Source organism: Apus apus, chromosome 1, assembly GCF_020740795.1.
Source record: "Apus apus isolate bApuApu2 chromosome 1, bApuApu2.pri.cur, whole genome shotgun sequence".
NCBI classification, from domain to species: Eukaryota; Metazoa; Chordata; class Aves; order Apodiformes; family Apodidae; genus Apus; species Apus apus.
In genome coordinates, this window is record NC_067282.1 from 93,812,014 (window position 1) to 93,838,509 (window position 26,496).

The following is a 26,496-nucleotide window of genomic DNA, read 5'->3' on the forward strand; positions in this document are numbered from 1 at the left end:
AATTATATTCTGGATTCAAGCTTTTTCCCAGTTATTTGCCAGCTCCATACTGATAACTAGCAAATGATAGCAAATACCTTTGGAAAAATGCTTTGCTCCATAATGAGAGGGTATTCAGCCTGCTAAGTCTTGCCTTCGTGCACTGGCAAAGGATGGGGGTGGCATTCCCCCTCTGGCAGCTCCCTTCTATGTATCATACCTGAGAGGTCATTCACACAGAGGGCAGTCCAGATCTGAGCTCTGCAGAGGCAGCTGTGCAAAGCAGGAGGCCTGAAGCTGTAAGGCTTAGTGCATCTTTTTCATCTTACCACTCTGCTCTGCATGGACTGTTTTGGCAGGAAAAGGGAATTTATTATCTCAAGCACTTAGCACGGTGGTCAGAACTTTTTTAAATGGCACTTGGAAGCCAAGTGCTGAATGGAGGGAAATGGATCTGTAGCAAGGAGAAGGGGCTATGATTGTACCAAAGGAAGTACAATTCAGCAAAAAATCAGAAAACTATCAAATGGATACAATAGCAAAGAAGAGTCAGTATAATGAAAGTGTCATGATACGTGAGATGTAAGAAACAAAAGCAAGGAAGTTCAGAAAAGGATATTAGATTCTTTCTCTAAGCAGCACATCTAATTCTTTTACGAAAGATAGTGCTACAGTGATCAGAAAGCACTGTCTAAAAGGCAAGTGGTATAATTAAATAGCACTAAAAATCTACTGACTATCCCAAAGGAAAATTAATTCCTTAAAATAGATTGCACCTTTGGAAAGAACTGGACACACATCACAGGATATGTCAACGGTGCCGTTACCTCCACTGCTAGTTAAGCAAGCTGCCAGTTTTACAAAGACTTTGTGCCTGACAACAAGATAAAGGAAATATGGCCAAACTTACAATTCAGTTCTCTGAGACAAAACCAAAATGGTACGTAAACTGAGAGTAAGAACATATTAAATAATATTGTGTATATGAAATACTGTAGTGTTTGGAAGTGCTGAGGCAAGGAGAAAGCGGAGCACAGTACTAAGGTGGCTTTCATGTAGCTAGGAAGTTATTCAACTCACTGCTGCCACACTCCCTATCAGTCTGGGCTCCCCGCGTGGTCCTGCAGAGCAGCTCTCTTAGAGAAAACAACAGATATTTTCATAAATTCTCTCATGGCCTACTTATACATAGATGCAATTTTGCAGAATATTCTATTCAGTTTTGCTGCCTACAAAAGGAAGCCTGAGGCTTTCATAATCTGAAGTAATGAGATTCATACAAATGAAATAAAACAATTAATGAGAATCTATCTATGGATCAGCTGGAGAACTGCAAGCAGAAGCAGGGTGCAATCCTGTAACCTCAAGAAAACCATGCACAATTTAGAAATCCCATCATGATGCCAACACCATTTGAATCACAGAGTAGACAGAAACTTTCATCACCCACAGCAGCACATTTGACATCTTCAAGCATACCCACACAATTCCTGATTAATAAATAAACAAAGAAAAACATTTCTTTATCCTATATTGCCATGTGTGTGAACACACCACAAATATTCAACAGCTATTACACATACATGTCTTTCAAGAGTGCTGTGGCAATAATCCACAAGATTACTTCATTACTTTTGCCTAGACAACACTTCTAAGGGACTCACTTCCCGTGGGTCAGACGCATCCACTCCAGACAGTTCAAGTGCAGCTGGCAGAGCCAACTTTGGGAAAAACCGGTGTTCCTGAAGGGCTCAGGAAATCAGAGGGCCCATTATGGCCAAGGCAGCTTACTCCCTGTCCTAAGAAATTCAGCTTGCCCAAAAAGAGAATTAAAAATATTCTTGTGCCAGAGGCTTCTGAATCTACTCTAAGGTTTGCTTGGTGTGAAATGTCTAACTTGACGTGTATCTAAAAAGAAGTTGCATCCATTTTAAAAATGCCAGGTCTGTGTAACAGTGGATGTACCCAAAAGGCAACAACAAAAAATAAATTAACAAGGTAAAGAGTAAACATTTTAATTTTTGCTTGAACACCACATCTGTTTAGAAAAACCTGGTTGGAAATATTAGCACAAAATACAATTTGAAGTAATTTTCCAATGTTTGACCTATTAAGTCAAATATATACTTATAACAAAAACCTCTTCAGAGAATTAAGTTTTATTTGCCACTTAAAATAACTCTCCACCTGGATAGGTACTGGTGGCAGTCTTCATATTTCTTATGAGAGCAGTAGAAAAAATTACTGCAATTCCACATGGACAATATGCAGTTAATATTTTTTCATCAAGGTTGCACACCATCGGTCTTGACAGATGAATCCTGTCAAATTGGCTTTATTTCCCCATGAACTTCCTTTGTGTTCGGTTTAGCTCTTGAGGCTGACCCAGGCTCTAGGAAAATGCTTCACTGGATCACAGCTATTCCCATCAGATAAAATTGTAGTTTAACCTTCACTTTCTTTTGATTCAGGAATGAAAAATGTGAGGTATCAGATCAAATGGAAACCAAACCATAAGATACACTATTTATTCCTGTGTAAATAAAACACTAACAAACACTGCTTTTCTAGATGAATACCCCCATGGCAGAATGTTTGTATTTATGAAAAAAAATGTGTTAATGTGAGAACAGTACACTTATGTTTATCTGCAAGCACACACACAAAAAGGAAAGAAATCCACCTAGTAGGGTGAACTGCTACAACCACAGAGACCTCAGCAGCTGGCAACATCTCAGTCATCAACCCACCTTCATTGCAATTTTTCAGGAAAATCACCATGTCTCACTGCTCCCTCTTATAAACCAAGCACAAATACTCATGCATTGCTCCTAGGGAAACTTTTTGAAAACAGACAGCAGAGTGGGACAAGGGCAGTGTTTGCTTTGGGGTGCACTTCTTCCTTACCCCAGTCCCATTAACAGGGACCAGAGACACCAAATCACCTGACTCACACACAGTGCTCATACGAGCTCATCCTTCTCTCTGCTCCACAGATCTTTTATTAGAAAAATTATTAACCTTTAAAAAAAGGTGACATTTCAGTACGTAAAATATGTCAGACCAGATGGTGCTGAGCCATCCAGTACAGGGTTCACAACAAGGATATTCTCTATAGGTTCACCAAGTATTTTATTTGACTGGTTTTCTTTACTAATTTATTTACTTATCATTTTGTTGCTTTATATACAGACAGGTCTGGAGGGGCAATATATTTGCATATTGCAAAAAGCACTGGTAGGGTGCTTCTGTCTGAAGTTTCTCAACTCAGTTTTCCCACGATGGTTTCATTTGCACGCCCAACAACTCCTGCACATCTTCTCAAACCTGAATGACTGACACCTCATAACAACCTTTGTGCCTGCCACCACAAAATAGAATAAAAGCAAAGGTGATAAAAAAAAAAAAAAGAGCATTATAGCTCGCAGGATTGAAATATATAAATAGGGGTTTAATCTTTTAAGCATGAATAAAACTTCCAACTGGATAATTTCTTCAGCTTCTGAATGGCTAAACCAAAACTAGTAGATAGCAGCAAATGGCTTGTCAGCAAATGGCACTTAAATAAGGGCTCTTGGGGCAGTTACGATCACATCACCTGCCCCAGGACTAACATTTCACTAGATTTTCAGTATGTGAGAGTTCCCAGCTGTTCCCGAACTTATTTTTGGAAGCAAGCACAAAGTATCCGAAACAGCATCTCAGATTGTGAAAAGAAAAAAAAAACAGACAAAAGAGGATTTTTTTTAGAATATCCTAAACTTGAAAATCTATGGAAACCCACTCAGGTCAGTGGCGTGTATTTTCCCTTCTGCTGAATCTGTAGGAACAGGTTAGGGGAGAAATTATTTTGAAGTTGTATGATGGCATGGATGCTCTAATAAACAGCAATTGCCCTGACCTATGGTTAACTCCCAAACAGCAGCTGAACCACAGAGAGTGCCAGGCACCCATGTTCCTCCTGTTCAACTGCAAATTCCCAAGAAATCTCCCATTTCAGAGGGCCTGAGTCTGACAACTCCACACACCCTGGCGCACTCTGATGTTGCACACACTTTAATAAGTGAAGTCAGAGAGCAAATCTTCTTTTTCCAGTGTCATCTTTAGGGATGTGTACTGTACCTGGGAATGTTTTTTTTTTTGGTTCATGTTTCCTGTCCACAGCCAAACACATCATTGTTACTGATAGAGCGTATATTCAGAGCCTGTTGATTAAGTAACTACTGCAAGAACTAGACTGGTTCTGAAGCTAAGCTACACATTTCTGTCTCTTCTGACTAATTTACGATAAATATTTTATCCTTATTGTGAAGAAAGGAAAGGTATCTTGGATTCCGAGTCTGGTCCCTGCTTCACCATTCTTCAGCTATGCAGTATTATAATTAACTCATAGAACCTAGAATAAAAATTTAAAAATACGTCTTCCTTCTCTTTCAGCCTTCATTTGCCTCCTCTCAAACTGGACAGAAACTTCTAAGAATTTACAGTTTACTGTTACTGGTTCCCATTATAACAAAGCTGAACTAAATTTAGATTCTATTTACTAAACTAGCATGCAGTCCCCTGGAGAATCTTTTCCTGGGAGCTCCAGCCCATCCCTGCTTTATGGCAGCTGTCCGTTTTCACTGTGTACGACATGACTCTCCTGACAGTACATTGGCTTTGTTCATTTGCTAGTTTCCTTATCTAATATTATCACAGCCAGTGTGCAATTTTTCACACTTCCTTTGACTGCTCTTACCAGCACTTTTGTCAGTGTCCCCAGTTTACAGCCACACATACTCCTCAGCAGGACCGGCTGCTAGGATGATGCTGACTATTTCTGCAATCCTATAAAGATTTGCCCATGCTTCCATTAAAAGCTGCAGTTTAAAATGTCACAATTGACAGAGGGTTTCTTCTGTTATTAGCACAACTGGGGTTTGTTGGATTACCAACGAAAGACAGTTGCCAAATAAATTATTTGGCAAGCAAACCTCTGAGCAACAGATCCAGTACAGAGTGAAAATTTGGAATACGCAAACCTGTAGCATATCCTTTGAAAGATAAAAGGCACACAGGACGGATACAGAATCACAGTATCATCATGGTTGGAAAGGACCTCTGAGATCACCAATTTCAACCATCAACACAAAAAAAAACCCAAATAAAACCAAAACAACAAACCCACAAAAACAACCCAAACCCATAGCTTGCTCAGAAGTGATGGCACTGCTGTTGCTGCTAGGTGTTGAATGAATAGCTCTTTATGAAGCAGGTACACGTAGCACTTGAGCACAGACAAAGATCAGAGTGTGTCTTTAAAATTACTCTCCTGATTGGCCCCAGTTATCAGATTTTTGCATACATCCTGGAGCAGTCTTGGGGCACGTCAGCTACATCTCATCTGGAAGAAGCTAAAAGGGAAGATGTGCCCCAGAAGTACAACCGAATGCAAGCCCACCACCAGTAGGCATCTCACAAGAGCACAGCAGAGCTTAGCCACTATAAATGCCTGCAGCTGCTCAAGTGGGTCTGTCAGGTGTTGGGGTGGATGTGTCTACAGCACCTTCTGTTAATGCAGGGAGAGCTTCCTGCCCAGATATGTCTAAGACAACCTAACTAGCAAGGGCTTAGTACTAAAACCCATATATTCTCAGGCCTGTATTATTTTCCCCTGATTATGAGGACAAGATGCTCATCACAGAAACAGTATAAGGATGTGGGTTTTTTCCATACAAAATGAACTGTTTGACCTAGGAAGTAAAAGGTTCTTTCTATTTACAATAGGTATAAAGTAAGCAACCTCATAATGCTCCCTCTATAAGAAATGACTCTGTGATAGCATGGGTCTAGGCCCCTCAATAATAGTGAGCCTCCCTATTTCTACTGATTTGTAATTTTTAGATTATTAAGTGCATATAAACTTGATGCTGTAGGATTTCACTCCCATTTTGAAATACATTTCACATTTGGTTCTCTGGGAAATACGTGCTTGTATAGCACCTCGCACAGCAGACATCCTGTTAGGACATGCCTACACAGATATTATGCATATTATCAGAATCCCAGGGAGAGTGAATAAAAGCAAGGAGTGAAGTTGAAACTGTGGAGGTTTCTAGTGCATTCTTCACACAGCACACTAGCCTGGGCTGTGTTCTGCAATGATTCAGTGACACCTCCTTTGGGCTGAGCTGCCTGCATCTGCCTGTACACATCTGAGCAGGTATGTCCTTACAAGCCTCTGGGGACATACACAGGTAAATATTCTATACTTCTTATTTCTCAGAGTTCTGAAAAATGAGATTTTCAGGAAAGTGAAAACCAGGCAAAGTGCACGTGATTTTAATTCAAACAATCTTGACTTATCTAACTGGGCATACAATAGTGATTTTCTCCAGTATGTTTGTACTTCTCAGGGTTGCTCCTTGGTGAGATGTGTAACTCTCACCCTGGGGAAAAAAGGGCATGTCACTTCCACAGCGTCTGTCCCCTTAATATGACTAGTTCTTTTCCCTTTTATTTTCTTTTTAATAAAAGAAGTACAGGCAGACTCGTGGTGGCTGTAAGCTGCACTTAAAAAAAGACACTCCATCGCTGCAGGAGTGACAATCGTCTGGGAATAGGCACATAACCTATTGTCATGATCTCAGGAGCCCCTTCAGTGTAAGTTCTTCCTTCCTGTTGTTAACCCCCCAAAAATAAATCCAAGTAGCTCTTCCTGACATGGTTTTCAGTAGATTTATACATTTAAAGAAATGCTCTTCTTTTTCTTTTTTTTTTCCTTTTTTTTTTTTTAATAAAAATGGGATTCTCAGTAATTTGGCAGTTGACAGAATTCCTGCATGGCAAGGAAAAGCAATGTGACTACTAAATATTAATATTGCTGTATACACCGTTAGGTCTGGACAGCCAGGAAAGACCTCTGCCATGCTTCCAAGCACCTAGTTGGATATGCAATATCATAGCTGGATATGAATCGTTATCAGTATCTCAGTTCCTTTTCATTAACACATATCTGGAAAAACTCACTTTACCAGTTGAGAGTCTTATTTTGAGTATTTTGATGTACAGAGGACAGAAAATTAGCAAACGGAAATATTTAAAAGTGCTTGACACTGCCATAACACTACTTCAATAAAGTCTGAGATTTTACCATGAAGAACAATTGGTGCAAGCAAGACAAATTACAGCAGTTTTGTAAATGCCACACTGAAAATGCAAGCATTTGGTTACACAGTGCCCAGCAGAGTAGCTCCCTGGTTTATAACAAAACAAATAACATTTATTTTAAAGAAAAAGCTGAAAAAAAGTATTTCTTGCAAGCAGATGCCCCTCTCAATAGGTATGAGATACAGGGCACAAGTGGGAACAGAAGAGGGTGACAGTAATGTAGACACAAATAACTAGAGACCTGATTTTTGTAGCACTAGAATTAGATTAAGGGTGCAAGATGCCAAGGGTGCATCCTTTGCTCTCTCGATTTCATAGATGGCCTTTCATCTTTTTGAATAAAAAAAAACAGACTCAGCCTTTTGTGGCTGCTCATGCCGCCTCTTAAACACACATACCATTTCTGAACTTAAAGAAAACTCATTTTTATTCTTTGTGCGGTCAGTCATGTCTCTATTAAAACCCCGCCAGACCATTTAGATTACTGCATGTCTGTCTTGCAGATCTGAACTCAGCATCAGGGCAACATCCCAGCCTTCCCAGACAAGATCAGTGAGCATCTCCCTTTGTTTTTTTTGTATGAGTGTTTATCTCACCGTTGCATAAAATATGTATTAGAGCATTACCTGTGGACAAATACAGCTAGCAAGATTCTAACTTATCTTTCTCATAAAGTGATCAAAAACAGAATATGGAAATTGAGAGAGCTCCAGAAAACAGGGTCTTGAATAAAAGGAAACCTTGTCTCATGATGGGAACTGCCTACTTTCAGAAAAGTTAACTTTGTGTAGGATGGAAGGCCTGGTGTTATAACTGATATTATAATTTACATATGGAATATTGCCCTTTCCTTTATATCAGTGCCTACACACAAGCTAATACCTATCTATATCTGTATCTCTAGAGACACATCACAGGCTTTCTACATGAGAGAAGTTAGGCTTTGCTCTGTACAAGAAAGTGTCCTCCAGAGGCAGAGGGAGAAGCACTATAAAAAGCACATTTGGGTGACCTCAGAGTGTCATGTAAAAAAAAAATAATACAATGCCACAGCAGGGTTTTACAGGAGAGAGCTCATCTCTGCAGGGTAGTTTGGGAAATGGGAGGACTTTTTTTGGGAGATGAGAAGATATTGCTCCTCTCAGGGCATCCCTTTCTGACAAAGGGAAAAGAGGGAGCAGAAGAGAAAGCATAGATGAGTCCTCTGAGCTATGAAATTTCTGCTACTGTTGTTTAACCTTGGAATTTTCCTCTCAGGACCAGTTTCCCACTAGGATGCCTCCAGAAGGAAAAGTAATTGCCCTCTGTTCTCTTAGCTGTTCCTTTCCTTTCTCTTCAACAGAACAGCACCATGTTTAACTGCAACAAAAATTTGGATTTGACTATTAATGATAAGGGGGAAAAGCTCACAGCTCAGGCTCTGCCTTTGGGGATGGAGCAGCCAACAGATAGAACTAAGCACAGAAAACTCAATGAAGATACAGAGAACACCAAGAAGGATGCAGGCAGAAGATTATCTTCTTCAGTTTATCATTTCCATTTGCACGGATACTTGGTGAAAACAGGAAAGCACCAAATTGGAAGGGATAGAGGAAAATCCTGTTTGATACAAAGAATAACTAACTCTGGCAATGTGTCGCTACAAAGTGGTACTGAGAAGTGAGAGTTCAGTGGGATTCAAGATGAGACAAAGAGAATGAGAACAGCTACGATTAAGTCAGATAAGATTAAATGCAGAATTCATGCATGTTAATAATAGCTGAAACACCAGAGGGTAAGAAGCTGGGAAAGAGCCTTCTTGAGGGATATCTTTCCATAACTGTTCATTACAGGTTTTTTAATGTCTTCCTTTCAAACCTCTAACACTGGACACCGTCTGACATTGAAAACTGGAATGAAGATCTCCAGAGGATGCTTATATTGTAATTCCTCTGATTTATGTAACATTTTCTGGGAAGTGCCTGTTCTATAAAAATAAACAGTCTGACTGCGGAGCTAAAACTGCATATCAATATTTCCCTTGGTAAAATTAACCTTCTGCTTCTAATCTGCTGACAACAGTGAAAGGGAGACAGTACACAGCCCCATGCCCATAATATGTTACCTCACTCTCCCACCAAAGGCCTCCAAGAGGGAAAGGACCCATTTAAACCTGGCATTCATTTACATTGAAAAATTTCAAAACATCTCTAGCTCACAGAGAGTAGGGAGAGCTCCTTACCGAATAAAAAAAAAAAAATTAACATCTGTGTCTCCAAGTGACATTCTAATATCAGGTGATTGGTGGACAGTAATCTCACTGGACTAGGTATGAAGTGTGTCTCAAAGTTTCAGCATTTGGTGGGGAAATACTTGTGGCTGGTGAAAAAATAACACAACAGATTCTGACTCCAACAGGAAGCCCATTTGCTTTGATTTATACACTTGCTGCAGTGGATAAACACTAATGCCATCGTGATTGCCTGTTGTAAAGATCCTGTCATCTGTAGCAACCTGTCAGTTCCTTTGGGGCCAACTGTGCTATCTGATGATAAGCAATAAAGCGCTGGAAGGTGACTGTAAAAGTTACAGACTGTCAGTCACAGTCAAGAGTTGTCATTGTTTCGTTACTGACAATTATTTGAATTTTTAAGACTTACAAAGCCAGGAAACTTGCTGCCTTTCTTACAATTTGGGCATTTTTTTTATTATCCTGGCAGAAATACTGAATATCTTTGATTCTCAACTTAATAAAAAGGCATCCTACTGAAAGAAAAATTAATAAATCCCTTATTCCCCATTAGCTGCAAATACATCCTTCCACTGTCTTGGTAGTTTCTTAGCACATTCATCTGACTTGCTAAAGGTCTGAGTTCATGCTGCAGTGTTCTTTCAAGTTGGGGGCACAACGCAATATGGCAGGATAAAGGAAGTGTTTTTGAGAATTTCATTACAGTTTTTGCAAGAAATCCTCCACTCCATAATCTCTTAAGCATGTCGCATGCTGGAAAGTACTTAACTAGAAAACGTGTATAAACACAGTTCCACATACTTAAGATTATCAGCAACCTTACAATTCACTCTTATCTAAGATTTTTTTCATTCCATTTCCTCTTCTTTATCCTCCTTGTGTACTGGTGCTTGAGCTCATGATGACAGAAGATAGCAAGACTGCAGTAAAGAGCTATTGTAGCAGAACTCCAATTACTGAATCTCATAAAAATTATCACCTTTATAAGGCAAGCCTGCAGGCTTCAGAAGCAGCTTCCAGCTCCAATTTTTAGGGCTGTAAGGGCAGGGGAAAGGACTACAGACTGAAAAATAGTGACAGGCAGAAATTTGGAGGACTACGCCTTAATATGAAAGGAAAACACTACAGCCAAACAGTACACTACTGCTTCAGAAGGACTGTTACCATATGTGGTTCATACATATAAGCTGTATCACCATATGCACGTATAATTTTACAAATGTATAATCTGCTTTCCTAATGTCTCCATGTCCTTTCTGAACATTGCAGCAGTCTGAGTCAGTGAGACAAAAACAATCTAGTTCCAGCTCTTCTTCCACCTTTTCTCTCAATTGCTCTCTGCAATCTGAAAGGGTTTGGTTTTTTTCTACCTTCTAATTCAAAGATTGATGTTTATGATTAATATTCTGTGTTGTAAAGGGCTTTTACAGGAAGACAAAAAATTCTTTGATTTTGTGCTTTACTTAACATCCAAAACATAATAGAGCACTGTAAATTTAGAGATGCATGAAGGATGTAGATCACACTTGCTGCATAACAAACATCAGCAGATTTCTGAACTTCCCATGCTCCTTGATTTCTCAAAACATGCTTCCCAGAGAAAGATGAGCTTCACTGATGGGTCTGATATTCCAGAAATTGCTGTCAAAGTTTTTCCCTTTGATGTCTATGTCTTGATTGCACTGTCTCTCAGGCTCAAGGGGAAGGAAAGATGTCGGCATGATGCTGTATGGCCTAAATGGAACTAGCATTGTGTATTAATCTGCTCTTGTCCCATGAGGAACACAAATCTCCTCAGACATAATCTTTCACAAAAGCACAAGCTGCACAGCAAGAGCAGCAACACTTTCATTTTTATTATACACCTTCACAGAGTGTAGAATGTGGAAACCTGTATTTTGGTTAACCCAGACATAGTCTAGTTTGTGGGTAACAGACACATCTGATCTCTTAAGCCAAAAAAATTAAGTCCATTTTTCAGACAGATTTTCTAAGGAAACAAGGCTTGCAAAATCATTCTAACTGCTCATCTGTCTCTGTCCTGTTAGCACCAATAATTAAACCACTGGCCATCTTTAGCCAAGTTTGACAAATGGTAGAGGTCTTAAAGTTAAGCGCTTTCTACAAATTTTGTGAAAAACAATTGAAGGAATAGAGTAAATGGCCTCACCAAAGGCCTCAAGTCACCTGCAGGTTTTGTCAGTTGGCTGTGTGTGTGTCTTGGAAACAACACCACCGCCTCGTGGCACTTTGTCACTTGGGGACATGAAAGAGGACTTTGGAGAAAGGAGACACACAGGTGCTGCTGCAGAGAAGGATATTAGAGGGAACAAGAAAGTCAGCTGACATTACAGAAACTGTAGAGAGAGTAGAAGTCTGGGTTTCACTAGGTCAGTTCTTCAGCAAGTAGTTTGTTTCTTGGACTTTTTCTTTTCTCCTTTTCCTTTTCCTCTTCCTCTTCCTCTCCTTCTTCCTTTTCGTCTTCCTTTTCCTCTTCCTTCTCCTTCTCCTTTTTCCTTTTCTGCATTAGTGTGTCTCAGAATAAAAGCAGCATCATTATCCAGCAAAAAGGACCTAGCAGTAATGTTTTATTTTTTAGTATATAGTCGAAACTGAACAGAGCCTGGTCTTTGGGTGATACAAGTCCATATAGCTCTTCAGATTATATCAGACCTCACATAAAGTACTCCTGTGTATTTAGAGATTAATAATTAGGGGGAAAATTAAAGTTAATAAATAATAACTAAGTTGTAATGCTGCGTTTTAGATGTTCACAGCTGTATTTCCTTCCTTTGAATAGCACACTCCAGACCCCACTAAGTATGTCATGAAGAAAAGCAGAAGCTAATCTGTCATAAAATACAGAATGCTCCTACTAACTGTAAGAGTGATGGAATGACCTCAAAATATTCTGGCAGAATTACAGGCCATGGAGACCCAGAGACCCCTGTTACATCCTAGGTGTGACTACAAAGGAGATTTTTAGCTTTGTAGCATACCACTCAGGACATTTTTCTATCTCTGTTGCTCTCATCAGGTAGAAATGTGCCAGGCTGCCTGCAGATGTCCAGTTGAGAGCAGGTTTCATAAACAGTGGGGGCTGCATCCTGTGCCCCTTCACACAGGGAGCTCCCTGCCAGTGAGGGGGGCTGTGTCCCCTGTGGAGACTGATGTGTTACCCCTTGGCTTACCTGCAAGGCTCACTAGTTTTGGTTCTTTCTCTCTCCCATTTTTATAAGCAGTTTTGCCAGATTACATTTAAATATGACCCTTTTAATCAGGTTACTCAGTATAATGCAGGCAAAATTACAATGAGACGGATGCTGTTATTGCATTACTTATTTTTATCTCCATTGATTCTTCTGTATCTTTCATGAATCATCCTATTGAAAATGTGAGTTTTATGTCAGTCACAACAGGACTGTAACAATATTAGCTCCACCATGAATTCAGTGTGACACCAAAATTGTATCATACTTGACCTTATTTGATATATTCGTGTACTGAATCAGAAGCTCTGTGGTAAGCTGCACAAAAGCAAGGGAAGACTCTTTTCTAACATGACATTCTCCTATATAAACAGAGGTTTTCACTCTTATTGTTTGCTGTGCTAGCTCCAACCATGTGATTGCATGTAAATAATAATGCTATTTCTAGAATCTGTGGCTAGAAGACATTCCAGCTCTCCTCTTATTCAAGCCTGCTTGCAGCACCAACAGCAGGTGGAATAACTTACACCTGGTAGCATGTGTTCTTACTATAAACTAGTGAATATTGGCATTCTTTCCATGCTTCTGCTTTGGTGACAACAAGCAGGGCAGAGAAGGGAACCTTCATAGAAGTGGGAGACCTTGACAAAATCAGCAGCTGGAGAAAAAGGAAGTAGGGGGAGGCCTTCTAGCATTGATTTCCTCAAATTAATACAATCCAGATCCTTCATTTGCAGTTTGGATGAGCCACAGTAAATCACCCAACTGTTCTCTTATGTCAGAATGATATACTTGCCAGAACCTCATCACGATAAACTGCTGCAGTTCCCTTCACTCCGGGAGAGGCAGAGCTCAAGTAGCCTTTGGGTGTCTTTTTTTTTTTTATTTTTTTTTTCTGAGAAAAAAGTGACCTGTCACTTCAAACAAAGGAGAGAGAATCAGAAAAGATTATTTTGTATCCCATTTTCTCTCAGATTTTCTGTAAGAACTGTAAGGTTTCTGCAAAGATAAAAGTGAGGACTTGGCTTTCAAAGTTGTTTTGCAGTTAAATCTGCTTAAGATAGACAGTTTAAAGCTCACATCAGTCAAACTTTTTGGAGAAGCTTTACATGCAGCCATCGGGCTTTACCTGTTGCTAGTAGAGTTTATATCAAATTGACCACAATGGAAGAAGAATTGAGTTTTGAATCATTGAAAAAGCCTGTGCCTGCTTCCTTCAGCCCTTTCAATATGATGCATGCTGAAGAAGCTTGTTGGTGCTACTTCACTTAGCAGGAGTCAACATTTTAATTATAAGTCTTGTCTTCATGGGGTTAAATCAGAATTAGGGCTGACCATCAGTTCCTTGTATCCTACCTGTCTCTGTTTTAACTCAGAGGAGTAACGAACAGAGTTGTGTGTCTTAGAATTCTAAAATACGCATCTAAATATGTTGCATATTCCTTTTAAAATGCTTTGATTCTTCTAATTCTCCAATATAGACTGATGTAGCAGTGATAAGATACAAAAACTGACAATCTGGCATGAGCAGCAACTACATTTCATTCAGATTTTTCCTGTGCATTTGGAATTCTGGGTCAAATAATCAATTAAGAGACTTCGCTTATTACTTCATTATAAAATACCATTAATTGTTGCATCATTGTAAGAATTGTAGTAAAATATGCTCATGGCATTGCAAACAGCTGAGTTGCAAATACAAAAGCCAGAATTTCTAGCATTAAAGTTCCCCAATAAAGGTTGCTCCACATCTTCTAAACTATCATAGTTATTTAAGTTATTTTAAAACCCTGTTTCTTACTGTGCAAATGCACAGTTAGCTGATACCACTGAGCAGTTCAGTCTCCCATCTAAGAAACTTCAGCCTTTACAACAGAGGCCATTGTAGGTAAACAGTTTCACACTATTCTTACTAGGAGTTGCTAAAAATGAGCAATTCCAATACAAATACCATAGAAATAATACTCATTTTTTCCACATCCTAGTTGTGGTGGGTAGACCTTGGCTTGCTGCCAGACACCCACCCAGATACTCTCTCACTCCACCTCCTCAACAAGGATAAAGTGTGAAAACTAAGATTAAAAAGCTGGTGGGTCAAGGTAAAGACAGGGAGATTGCTTAATAATTACTGTCATGGGTAAAACAGAGTCAACCTGGGGAAAACTAATTTAATTTATGGCCAATTAAAATAGATTTAAATACTGAGAAAAAGACCAATTAAAAGCCACCTTTCCCTCTTACCCTAGGCTCAAGTTGATTCCCAACTCCTCTACCTCTTCCCCCAAGTGGTACAGGGGTGATGGAGAGTGGGGGGCTGTGGTCATGCCCCAATCCACACTGTAGCTCCCCTCTGCTGCTTCTTCCTCCACATACTTTCACCCTGCTCCAGCGTGGGTTCTCCCCATGGGCTGCAGTCTTCCATGATAAACCTGCTCCAATATGGGCTCTCCATGGGCCACAGCTCCTTCAGGGCATATGCATCTGCTCCACCCTGAGGTCTTCAATGGCTGCAGTGTGGATACCCACGCCACAATGGTCTCTCCAGGGGCTGCAGGGGATCTCTGCTGGGGTACCCAGAGCACCTCCTCCCCTGCACCTTCCCTCCCCCGGGTTCAGGTAGGGCTGTTTCTCACACTTGTCCCTTCACCCCTCACTACCAGGCAGCATTTTGTGTTCAGTTTTGGAAGTAGTTTCAAGAAGTCGTGTTACTTCTAAAACCTATGTTTTCATGCACATGATACTTGTAAAACAATATGTAACCCAGAAAACAGGTCAAGACTGACTCTGAAGTTTTTCAAAGGAGACAACATGGTAAGTACAGCTGTTCAGAAACAAGATTCACCTGTTTGCTGACAACGCATAATAGCAATTGAGCACTCAGAAATACTCAGGACAAAGATTCATACAGTGGCTTCCTGAAATCACTTTTGTGAGAAGAAAACGTAGTATCTTATCACCCTTTCACTTACAGACTTGTAGAAATAAATAAGTACACAAGTAATCTTAAAACAGTAGCTGTCATAGTAATTATTCTGGATTTATAACAAACAATTGTATTTTCCCTTATCACACTTTCTCATTATTATTATTATTATTATTATTATTATTATTATTATTATTATTATTATTATTATTATGTCTCATTCTGTGCAATTTCAATATGTTATGGAAAACTGGACTTTGCCTACATAACATAGGCTGTGACACACCTTGATTAACACAGAACTAATGTGCTTAAACACAGAAACATCCCCATTTAAAGCAAAGAACCAGAGGACATAAAACACGTAGCCATCTAATTAGTAGAAAACTCTCTTCCTCCAATTTTGTGCTAACTCCAGTGCTCCTGAAAGGGCTGAGCTGTGTGCTGAATGCCCTGAGTTGATGGAAAATCTGACAAGGTAGACACGGCCTCAACCCACTTATCCAGAATAATGCTGCCTGCAGCAGTCCCAGCCAGGCATGCTGGCTTTCTCTTCAGCAGAAAGGAGATGCTGCTGCAACCTCATGCACTGCTCCTGAAAGACAGGCAGCTGCATAGCAAGAGGAAATGAGGTGCCGTGCTGCCTTTCTCGCCCTCTGCTGCCCCTGTGAAGGTGATGAGGATGAGCAAGAGGCCATGGGGAACCTCAGTGCTGGTGCTCCTCCCACATTGGTCAAAACCCTCTGGGCCCATGAAGTGTCTGTACCACATAATTATGTTGCAATTTGGAGCAAGCAGCAAGTGATTGGGGCAGCTGGCTTTTGCATGCACGTGTGCATATGTGAGGGACAATTCATAAGAGGAAACGGGACTCAATTCATCCTTTTATATAAAGGCAGCATAACAGTTAGCAACACTTGATGCTATTGGTATTCTGCTGCTTTAAAGGAGGCACCCACTCAGCTTCCTCCGGGGGACCTGTGTTAGACACAGAAGGAAACAAACACAGATGAGATATCCCCACACTGGGAGAGCTAAGAGAAGAGGGCTGGAAGCCAGGAATTCAGTCTGATAGAGGCATGCATCTAAGTTAAACAGCAATGTGTAAGTATTTCACTTGGATGCTGCAGCAATTGTTTTCTTAAAATACATCCATGTATGACACATACATTGGGCATCTACTGGAAAAGGTCTATGCAGATGAGAAGATAAATTTTTCTTGTTCTTTTCCTTTATGACAATCCTTATTTCAAGATGACAGCACAAGGATTACAGTTTCCCAGACCACTTGCTGTTCAGGGCACATCCCACACTAATTCCATCTGCAGATGCTTTTTAATGTCAGTACATGGATCAATGACAGGACATGGTCCTCAGGGAACAGCCTGGCACCCTAATAGAAAAAAGAAAGGCTTGGGTAGCAAAGGATGCAGTGAGCCACACTGGTGCAGGACAGATTCTTTATTTAAAAGAGAAAAATCTGCATTCTTCAGAAAACAGTGTTCAAAAATTTAATCTTCACTCAGTTCAATGGAGCAGCTTTATCATTTACAGCACCAGATAAAGCCAGATGATGTAATGTGAAATATCTGAAGCAGTTCTTCTTCTGTATTAAAATACACCTTGGGCAACAGAGCCCTAACTTCTCTTAACATATGTTTCTAGCAGATAAGTAAACAATTTGGACGTGAAATGAAAAATTTCAAGATAGTTACAGTCAGAAAGACACCAGTCCATATTAGACTTCAGCTGCAGTGCCCCACTGATAAGGTTTTTGGGGTGGTTTGGTAGAGTTGAAAGGAAGCAGCTTTGGAAGAATAAAAAGCTTTTTGTGTACAAGTTGTTGGATCAGAGATAGCAAGAAGAAAGACATCATTTTTACATGGAAATTCTGAAAGTGGCACCTTGGTGGCAGGATCAAATTGTACTCTAGAGCACATGACTGGAGTCTGCTGAGCATCTCCACACTCTGAGAGAGGGGAAGCAGAAACAGGGGGCAGGGCTATGAAGTTTAGAAGTTGCTGCTCAGAGAAGCAATCCACCCACATCGACATTCGGCTTCCTTACAATCACAGACTCCTTCAGCTTTGTGGACAAAACCTTTAGTCATGTGCACATTGAACTTCACGTGATGGCATCTGCTCTGCTCCATGGGGCTTTGAGCATGGCAGAGAGCTGCAGGTCAGTGCTGAAGTCACTCCGACACCACCACTGCGATGGCTCAGCACTAGATGACAGACCAGCAACTCATCCCCAGTGAAGCTCAGCACAGTCACAGGCCAAGAGATCTCATTTCCAAGTCCCCCCACAGGCTGGCTTACATGCAGTGAATACTAAGCCCTTCTCTGCAGTGAGCCCCTTCTGCCCAGGTCCCTGTCACTGGGCTTAGGGAACACGCGTTACGGACAAGAGTGTGTTGTGTGTCCTTAGAAGGATCTTCACTGAACAGCTTCCAAATGAGGAAGCAGGGAACCCTGTACTTCTCCTTTGTAGACTACTTGGCCATTAGCAGGCAAACAAATGGAAACTTGTTCAAGCAAGAACAAACACCCGTCTTTAATGGGTTTATTCAAAAGTTGGATCTCCAGCGAAGGAAGCAGAATGTCACTGTAAAGACCACAGTAGTTCCCTGTGTAACACATCAGGAGAAGAAATGCCCATGTGACGTGTCCTACCAGGTCTGCTTCAGACAAGCCAGACTGCCCTGCCACTACTGTTACCATTGCTGCAGGCCACCATCCTATCACTGTACCCTGAGTTTCCACAGCCCTTCACCAGGCAGTAGACCATAAATTCAGACCATCCATATTAGACCTACATGTCTGGCAAGGCTCATGCTGGCTAATGAATCATGGACTAAAAGTGTTTCATCCCAGCAAAGACAAAACAGCTTTCCCAGAAGGGAGTTCCACCTAATCTTTTCTAAGTGTTGTCAGTGAGACCTTGCAGCAACTGTCAGTAAGAAAGAACTCCAGATATTGTTCACTGCACAACCCTGTCTGTAGCTGCTTATAACTCTGTCAAATGTAAGCCATCTAAACCAACATTTCCTCCATCTTGCAGCTGTCTTAGACTGAATACAGGAGGTTTTACATGTTCCTGAGAATAACACTTTTTTGCCCACACTACAAACACTCTGATAATCTTTTCACCAAGAATATATTCATGCAGGGACTTAACATTTGATGGCCTGGTGCTGTGAATGCAGTGACAGCTTTTTATGAGTGGCTAGATAAGTACCTACTGTATCTGTTTGCATTGTGCCTGTGTTGCCCAGAGCTGCAGAAACAAGCCTGTGTCTTGCATGGTTTGGTTCCTGCAGCAGTATGAGCCAGAAGCCTGCACTGCCTCTTCACTATGCTGCCAGCCAGCTTTCTGTCACCAAACACCTCTGAAAAGACATCACCAGAAGGCATCTCATCCTTCTCTAGGGCCAGGTCCATAGGAAGAACAGCCACATCTACTGGTGATGGGTGGCACAGGTCTCCATTCTACACTGAAGGGGAGGGGAATGATCCTGGCATTTTGGCATTTCTGATTAGTTTTTACAGTGATAGATAATTAAATGAAAAGCATTTTATATAAATATGTAAGATTAAAAACTGAAACCCCAGAAGATGGGAAATATCAAACTAATGTTGACTGAGCGACTTCAAAATCCCATCTTTTGTTACCTATTTACATGATTCTTCAGGATTTCTGCCTCATTTACTGCACTCTTTTACTACAGTCTTTTACATTTCACATTTTTAAGTATGGATTAATAAACTGAGGATATAGCATTCTATTAACAAAGCCATTATGTTTAGAATGAGAGCAGCTTACCATACAAAATGCATTTGAACAATCTTAAGGGAAAACAGTACAGCAGAGACTCTGTCTTTCTTGCTCCCTGTAGAAGATACTCCTCCATCTTCCATTCCAACAGACTATCAAAGATACGTCTCATTTTAAGTAACTTCCTACCCTCTTTCTGACTCCTAAGATTAATAAACACATTCAAAAATAAAACATAACAATATTTTAAACAGAAATTGTAATTGTATTTGTCTCCAAATTGCAGGGAAGAATGCTTAAGTGGCTTACTTCCTTTAATAGCTTATTACAGCAATATTTTATGTGGACATCTAACTTGCTGTCCCCATGAGATTGTTGAAGTTATTCAGCATGCATTTTGACCCATTGGCCAATCTGACAGTGACTGACAGTCTCTGGAAAAGCATAGTACAGCTAAAAAACCTGACCTAACTTTTAAACAGCTTTCTCAGTGATACCGACATAATCAAATAGAGTTTTACATATGTCATGCTGTTGCTGCAGCAACCTGGCCTCCTCTCCTCTGACTACTGAAAGGGAGTCCCTAAGCTTGATACGGATTCAGATGTCTTGAGATTAATCTCTTGGGACCATTCCAGAGAAACCAGGATTAATTTGCAGTTCCTCAAAAATGAAGTAACCATCTCACGCAAACTACTTTTCTCATTCTGTCAGGCCTGAGCTTCCTATTCATAACCATTTCTAGAAATCACTGGGTTGGCACAGGGCCCCCAAGACATTTGGGAGAAAGTAATTTGCACAGCAGGAAGGAGGATTAAAATGGCTTTGACTTGTATTTTTCTTGAATGTAAGCAGAGAAAAGGTTATTTTTGTGAAAGCAAAAGTTGAATTTTCTTGATTTTTTTCCTCTGGATGTTTGCATCTCAATGAATCTAATGTTCAGTTCTCTGTATCTTCATTAGGGGTGAGACTGAGACAGTGAAAGCAAACAACTGTAAGCATCAAGATGCGCAGTTCCTGAGTCCTAGCTAGCACAGCTGTAAAGGAAAGCCTCTTTCCAACTGTTTAGACCCCTTTTTGGGGAAAAAGGGGCAAACACCGTGCTGGAACAGACATTATGCAAAAGAAGTCAGGCCAATTCACACAGGTTTCTGTATTTGCCTGGGAGTTACAGCCTACTAAAACACTTAACCGCCTTGCCAATGTACATAATATCCTTCTAGAAAGGGTATAAATAACAAAGTGTTTCTGTATTCATATATCATGCTATAGAGCATGTGTGCCACAGTAGAGTAGTCCACGGAAGTGCCAAAATGGGGGGACAAAATTGAAATTCTTCTGTATCCTAAAGGTGTCCAACCCTTGCTGAGACTTCCCATGCCTGATCTTCAGCAGAGCACCACTCTGATGACCAGATGGAAAAGCCGGAGGCATCTTCAAGCATAGTAGAAATCCAAGCAGTGAAAAGGCACTTCCAAGGGCCATGGACGTTGGTGGACTCTGAGGGGCTTCCGGCTAAGGTCAGGTACAGCACCTAATATCTGCCAACCACCCAAATCAAGAGAGGAAGGCACAGGCTCTGCTTTTTCAGAGAATCCTCCAAGGTCAGCAAAAATCCTCAGCATTGTCTGCTTTGCACTGCACATCCAAGGCTAAGCTCCAAGTGTGTGCAAACCATTCAGGCCATGAAACGTCTACCTACAAATTGTTTAGTTGAACACAATTGTGCCTCTGTAGCAGCAACAGTTGGCACTTCTTATTACTAATCCAAAGAATCTATGCAAATCTTCACCTATATACAAACTATAAAGCGATAGCTTTTGAGAGACCTGGAGTCACTCCCAGCTTTGCCACAAGTTTGCCAATAAAACACTTCCATTATCTGGCCTTGGCTTTCCCAGTCCTAAAACAAAACTAAATGCATGTGCTTTGTGAAATACTCTGAGGTCTGTTGTTGTTCATTACAATTCTTGTTGAAATATGACACTGTTCATACTACATGCAATAACGCAGTATGGAAACTTGTTCAAAACAACCTTGCATCACATGATAGACCCCAAAATCACCAATTTCCATGGATTTGGCTTCTAATTCTATGCTCCATGAATATAAGGTACATACAGATTCTTTCCTCAGTACTGTCTTGCAGAATTGTGCTACATGCAAATTATATAATCCAGCTTCCCCTAAAGATAGCACAATTCATAGTAGTTACTCATTGTTTAAATGGTCTACGACATTACAACTTGCAGTAGCAGTTGTATAGCTAGGGAAATCTATGGCAAGGCAAGACTCACAAAGAGAAGTAGCATCCTTTGATTGACCTGTTCAGAGACATATCTGTAAGTCCTGATGCGTGGGCTGCTCTTGCTCTTCACTGTTGGAAGCAGAGTCTGAAACTCACTGACTACTGTGTGTGCTCTCATGGTCAATGAAGGTCAAAGCTCTTGGGGATTAGAAGATACTCTAGCCTTAAAGAAATAAGTAACTAAAGTAAAATGTAGGATATGTCAGGCTGACATACAGACTATCATTAACTGCAGAAGTAGCAGTGGCAGACTAGGCAAACCTTAATTACTCACCTGGGGGGTCTGGCTTGCATGCTGAGGACTTTAATGACACATCTCTCCCTGGGAGGGGAAGGGAAGGTGATCTTTAGAAGAAGTGAGTGGCAGCAAGAGCCATATAAACATCCTGGCAGGACTCTGCTCCATCACTCATCCCACCAGAAGAGGAGAATACCTTCATAACTTGAAACATCTTTTTCTTCTTGTCTTATAGCTATCTAATACTTCCCTTTTAAAATGGATTTTTTTTCCAAAACCTTTGATCCACAGCATACATTATTGTCTTTTCCTGCTCATTCTGTCCAAAACATTTAGAACTTAAAAGCCTGTATTACTTGCAGTATAGTGAATGGTTCTTACTATATCTTGAAAAAAGAAAAAAAAAAAAAGTCTTGGGTTTTTATTGGTTTTAGTTTGTTGTTTTATGGGGGTTTTTTTCTGTAGGAAAGCATGAAAAATCAGTGATTTTAAGGTCTCAGTGGTGTACCAATGAATTCAGAGACAGCTCTGCTCCTTCTCCCTCTGAGAGCCAAAGCAAAGCCGCAGCATCTGTGATAACTCATCTAGCAGAAATGTCACTTGGATGTAATGGCTGTGGGAAGGTTTGCTGCTCCTTCACCTGTAGGTAGAACAAGGAGTTTCTCACACTTGCTCACTCAAAACAAGTCCTGCTTCATATTTCTGGAGGTACTTCTGCACTCTGACTGTCACTTCCACCTACTCAGCATTGCACCGTTGCTCCATGCCATTCAGCAATAAGGAGGGACAGCTGGTCTTGAACCCCAGCCTGAACCAATGTGCTGTAAACATAATTTTCCTTGAAACAGACCAAGTCTGCATGTGCAGATCTGATGGCAGAATGTGGGAACAACTTCAATACAAACAGAGGGTATAACACTCCTCTTCTAAACTTGCGGTGATACAATCTGAAAGCTCAAAGGAAAAAACAACTAAAAGGTGCAATTGTGAAGAGCCTGATGGACCCAAAGAAAGAACCTCAAAACTGAGCCCTTGAGATCACTTTGAACTCTTTGTCAATATTGCTGGGCCATATAACTGATTCACATTTCCCAGTGTTTGTACCACCCTAATTTAGTGTCTCAGTAGAGGTGAAGCCCTTCTGCACTGTCAGAGGAAAAAATAAAGGATACTTTAGTAGCCCTATAAGATATTCCTCTAGTTGAAATGAAAAAAATGTGTATTTGGACTAATGTAACAGTCTTAATTCTGAGTTTTGATTTTCCTTAGTGAAAGCAAATTCATCATTTGAAAGTTAATAATTTTCTAGATAATACTGTAACACCTTCAGCAGAAAGAGAGAGAGTGGGAAGGGTAATAACATTCCCACTGCTTAGCTTTCTCAAAATCACAAAATCATTACTGCAAACTAAAATCTAAAGCAAAAACTAGGACATACAGATCCAAAGCTGTGGAGTAAAACTAATCAGTTCTTGGATAGGATTTTTTTTTTTCTTTTACTGCAGTACAATCTATATTCTAGTTGGTCAAATCAAGCCTTTCTGAGAAAAGAAGATTAGAGGCAGTTGTTTAAAATGTTGGGGCAGGGGGAAGCAGGATTTAAGCTTTATTACTGACCAGGATATACAAAACAGACTGTAATGAAAAAAAAATGTATTGAGATTGTACTTGTGGTCTGAGTGGAAAATGTTAAATGAAGTCAGGGCTATATGAAGGAGCTTACAGTTACAGCAAGAACTGATTCTGAGGCAAATGTCCTTTGAATAAGTGAAATTAGATGTTATGGGAAAGTTGCAGGAATTTAAAAAAAAAAAACAACAACACCTGAAAGCTATAAATAGGCTATTAAACAAGGAAGGAAACTCAAAGAAATTTTATTTTCATTTATTTATATGGATTGTTCCTCCTGCAATGATCACTGTAGTGTCCATGAATTGTTAATTGAAAAAGTGCTAGGTTAAGTATTGACCATTTTGAATTACAAGATATTTGATTAAATTTTTTTTCTCCTTTGGCAAAATTTCAGCAATTTCCTTGTTTGGAAGACTCCTCCTGTATTTTACCAAAACCTTAACTGTCTGAACTGATGCACATGTGTTACATAAAAGCATCTGAAGTCTTGGTAAACCACAGCAGGATGTCCTATTTATCCACCCACCTTGAGCTCACTGCAGCACTACAGACCTGTTTTGCACAGGGTCACATTAGGATACACCTTGCATAATTTAAGAGAAAATAATAAAATGCAACAGCACAGATATATCAATGCCCTGGGTTGCTTTCCGTTTCATTTTCCTATGATCCACTTAACTTTTCACCAAGATAGCTACATTAAATTTGCCATAGTTAATTAACCACATATCTCCCAAGGTGTGAAATGCAGGACTAATATATCTTCATGATGTACTTTTAAAATGTTTTTATGTCCCTCACTATGGGACAGCTCTGGTCCTAGCTAGCCAAATTCAGCCTTGTTTCCTGCAGTTTTCATATTTTGGTCTCAGGAATTTTTCTTTGCTGTCCTCCACCAGCATTTACTGACAAGTGGTCCAGGACAGAAGCAACTCAAGCTTGGTGTTTTTGTTAATACAGCCCTGAGCAGACAGGTCCTGACTCCATCATCATCATCATCAAGACACATTATTAGAGACTATTTGAAGACTACCATGGCTCTTTACAGCTCATCTAATTAATGCTAAAATGGATATTTAGGGGGTTGATATATTCTGACAACAGAGGTGCAAACCACTGATTTTCTGGAAAGTGAAGATCTCCTCTATAGTTTCTTTAAATCCTGAGCAGCACTTTACAGTGCCCTAGCTATAACATTCTGGCCACAGTACAGCCACCTAGCCAAGCACCCTTACTGAGGCATCAAAAGCTGATGGTGTAACAGGTCACCACATTGCTGGAGAGCTCCATGCACTCAATGACCACAATCCCTCGGCCTTGGGGAAAAGTTTCAGAAATGTTCTGTCGAGTGCACTGGTGTAAAACAAGTGCTAAGGAGGAGAAAAAGCTGATTTTGCCGGATCCTATCCATCATTACGAAGGGTAGTAAGTAGGCAGGTCAGTCAGGAGAATTACAAAAGTTTCATCATTCTCAATAGATTTAAGTATGTCCAGGCAGCTCTTCAGGCAATTTAAACCTGCATAGCTCCCTGGAGTTCAGTAAAAGGATACCCATTTACATCAGCTGAGCACTGGCTTCACTACTTCTTAATATTCCCCAATGAAGCAACCCAGTATGGTATAAAAGCCTGGCAATACAATGGTACGGAACCTAAAGCAATCCATCCCTCTGCGTCATCAAATGGTAGAACAAAAAAGAAATCACCAGTGAGATTTTGATTTTTATAATTTAGAGTGAAACCATGCAAATTGTTATGCAGTCAAGTCTTTTCCCTGAGCTCCCTGTATGCATTGAGGCCACGTGGCTCCACTGACCTTTTGTTGCACAAGTAGAGACTTGCTGGACTGCCCTGCTAAGGTGGAGGAGATACATTTTTCATCTGCCTTTTATCAATTATTTTTAACTTGATTAAGTATTTAGAGCATGTGAGCCAAATGTTGCACTATCTCATACTTGCACAGTACTGTCAAATTCAGTGAGAAGGGAGTTGCATAAAAATTGATGTTTGGATGTTTTGGTAGCAATCCTTTAAAAATATTTGTAGCAAACCAGTTTCCTGTTAAGTGTAGAACAAGGAAATTCAAGCAAATTGTATTACAGTGAAATGATAAACCATTGGGCATTCAGGATGTGGTGAAAAAAATGTAGTAATGAATGATGATCTAATGACAGAAACTGCAGTCCCACCTCCTACAATATAATGGAATAGAATAACTTGCTGACATCTAGTAAGAAATACTTCGGAAAATTAACATTTTAAATTATGTTCAAGTATGATAGACTTTCCAAGTACATTTTTATCCATGTTAGACTAATGAAGTTCAACTGTGTATTAATATCAAACCCTTCACAAACAAAATCTTTAAAAGAGCTGACAAAAGTGAAATGAATTATGTTTTTGTTTTTATCATTCTCACAGTGTGAAAATGGTAATATCACACATGGAAAAGCCTCACTGCTCTAGCCCTACTTGGGGAAATAGACATTTCTTCTGAAATCTGTATTGAAAATTTCAACTTATTAGAAAATAGTATTTTGCAGGATGTGTTGATTTATGTGTGTCTGTTTTAAATCCATATTTCTCCATTGGAGAGAAATATTATGGGGCTAATCCTGCAGCTTTAAAAACACAATTTACTAAACCATTAGGAATTTTTCTTAAGTAAGGAATAAAGCAATGCAGAGTACGAAACTGTACTTAAATATTCCATTTAACTACAGAAATACACAAATTACTGAAAATTAATTCTGATACAAACTGAAAGCTATTGATTTTATTACCTGAAGCAATTTCTATGAAACCTAAGTATTACTCATTTGCTTATCTTCAGGAGTTCTTAATTTTTGAGATTAATTCCAAGATTCATCCAAGTATGACTTCCCACGAGTATTTGTGGAAAACTGCCATGCTGCCTTTTTAATTAACTCCAGTGATATGTTAGTAACTTGCCTAGTTTCTCATCTATTGGTTACTTCTAATTCTGAGCGTAGCTTGCATGACTACCATTTATAAGTTTTCATGTAATGTTGCTAAAATATATTCTTAC

At 39.9% G+C, this 26,496-nt stretch overlaps 1 protein-coding gene across 2 annotated transcripts in view; it reads right to left on the reverse strand.

The window, feature by feature from the left end:
- Positions 1–26,496, reverse strand: part of GRIK1 (glutamate ionotropic receptor kainate type subunit 1) — a 162,617-nt gene that overhangs the window by 132,906 nt on the left and 3,215 nt on the right. The gene's annotated exons all lie outside the window — the stretch shown is intronic.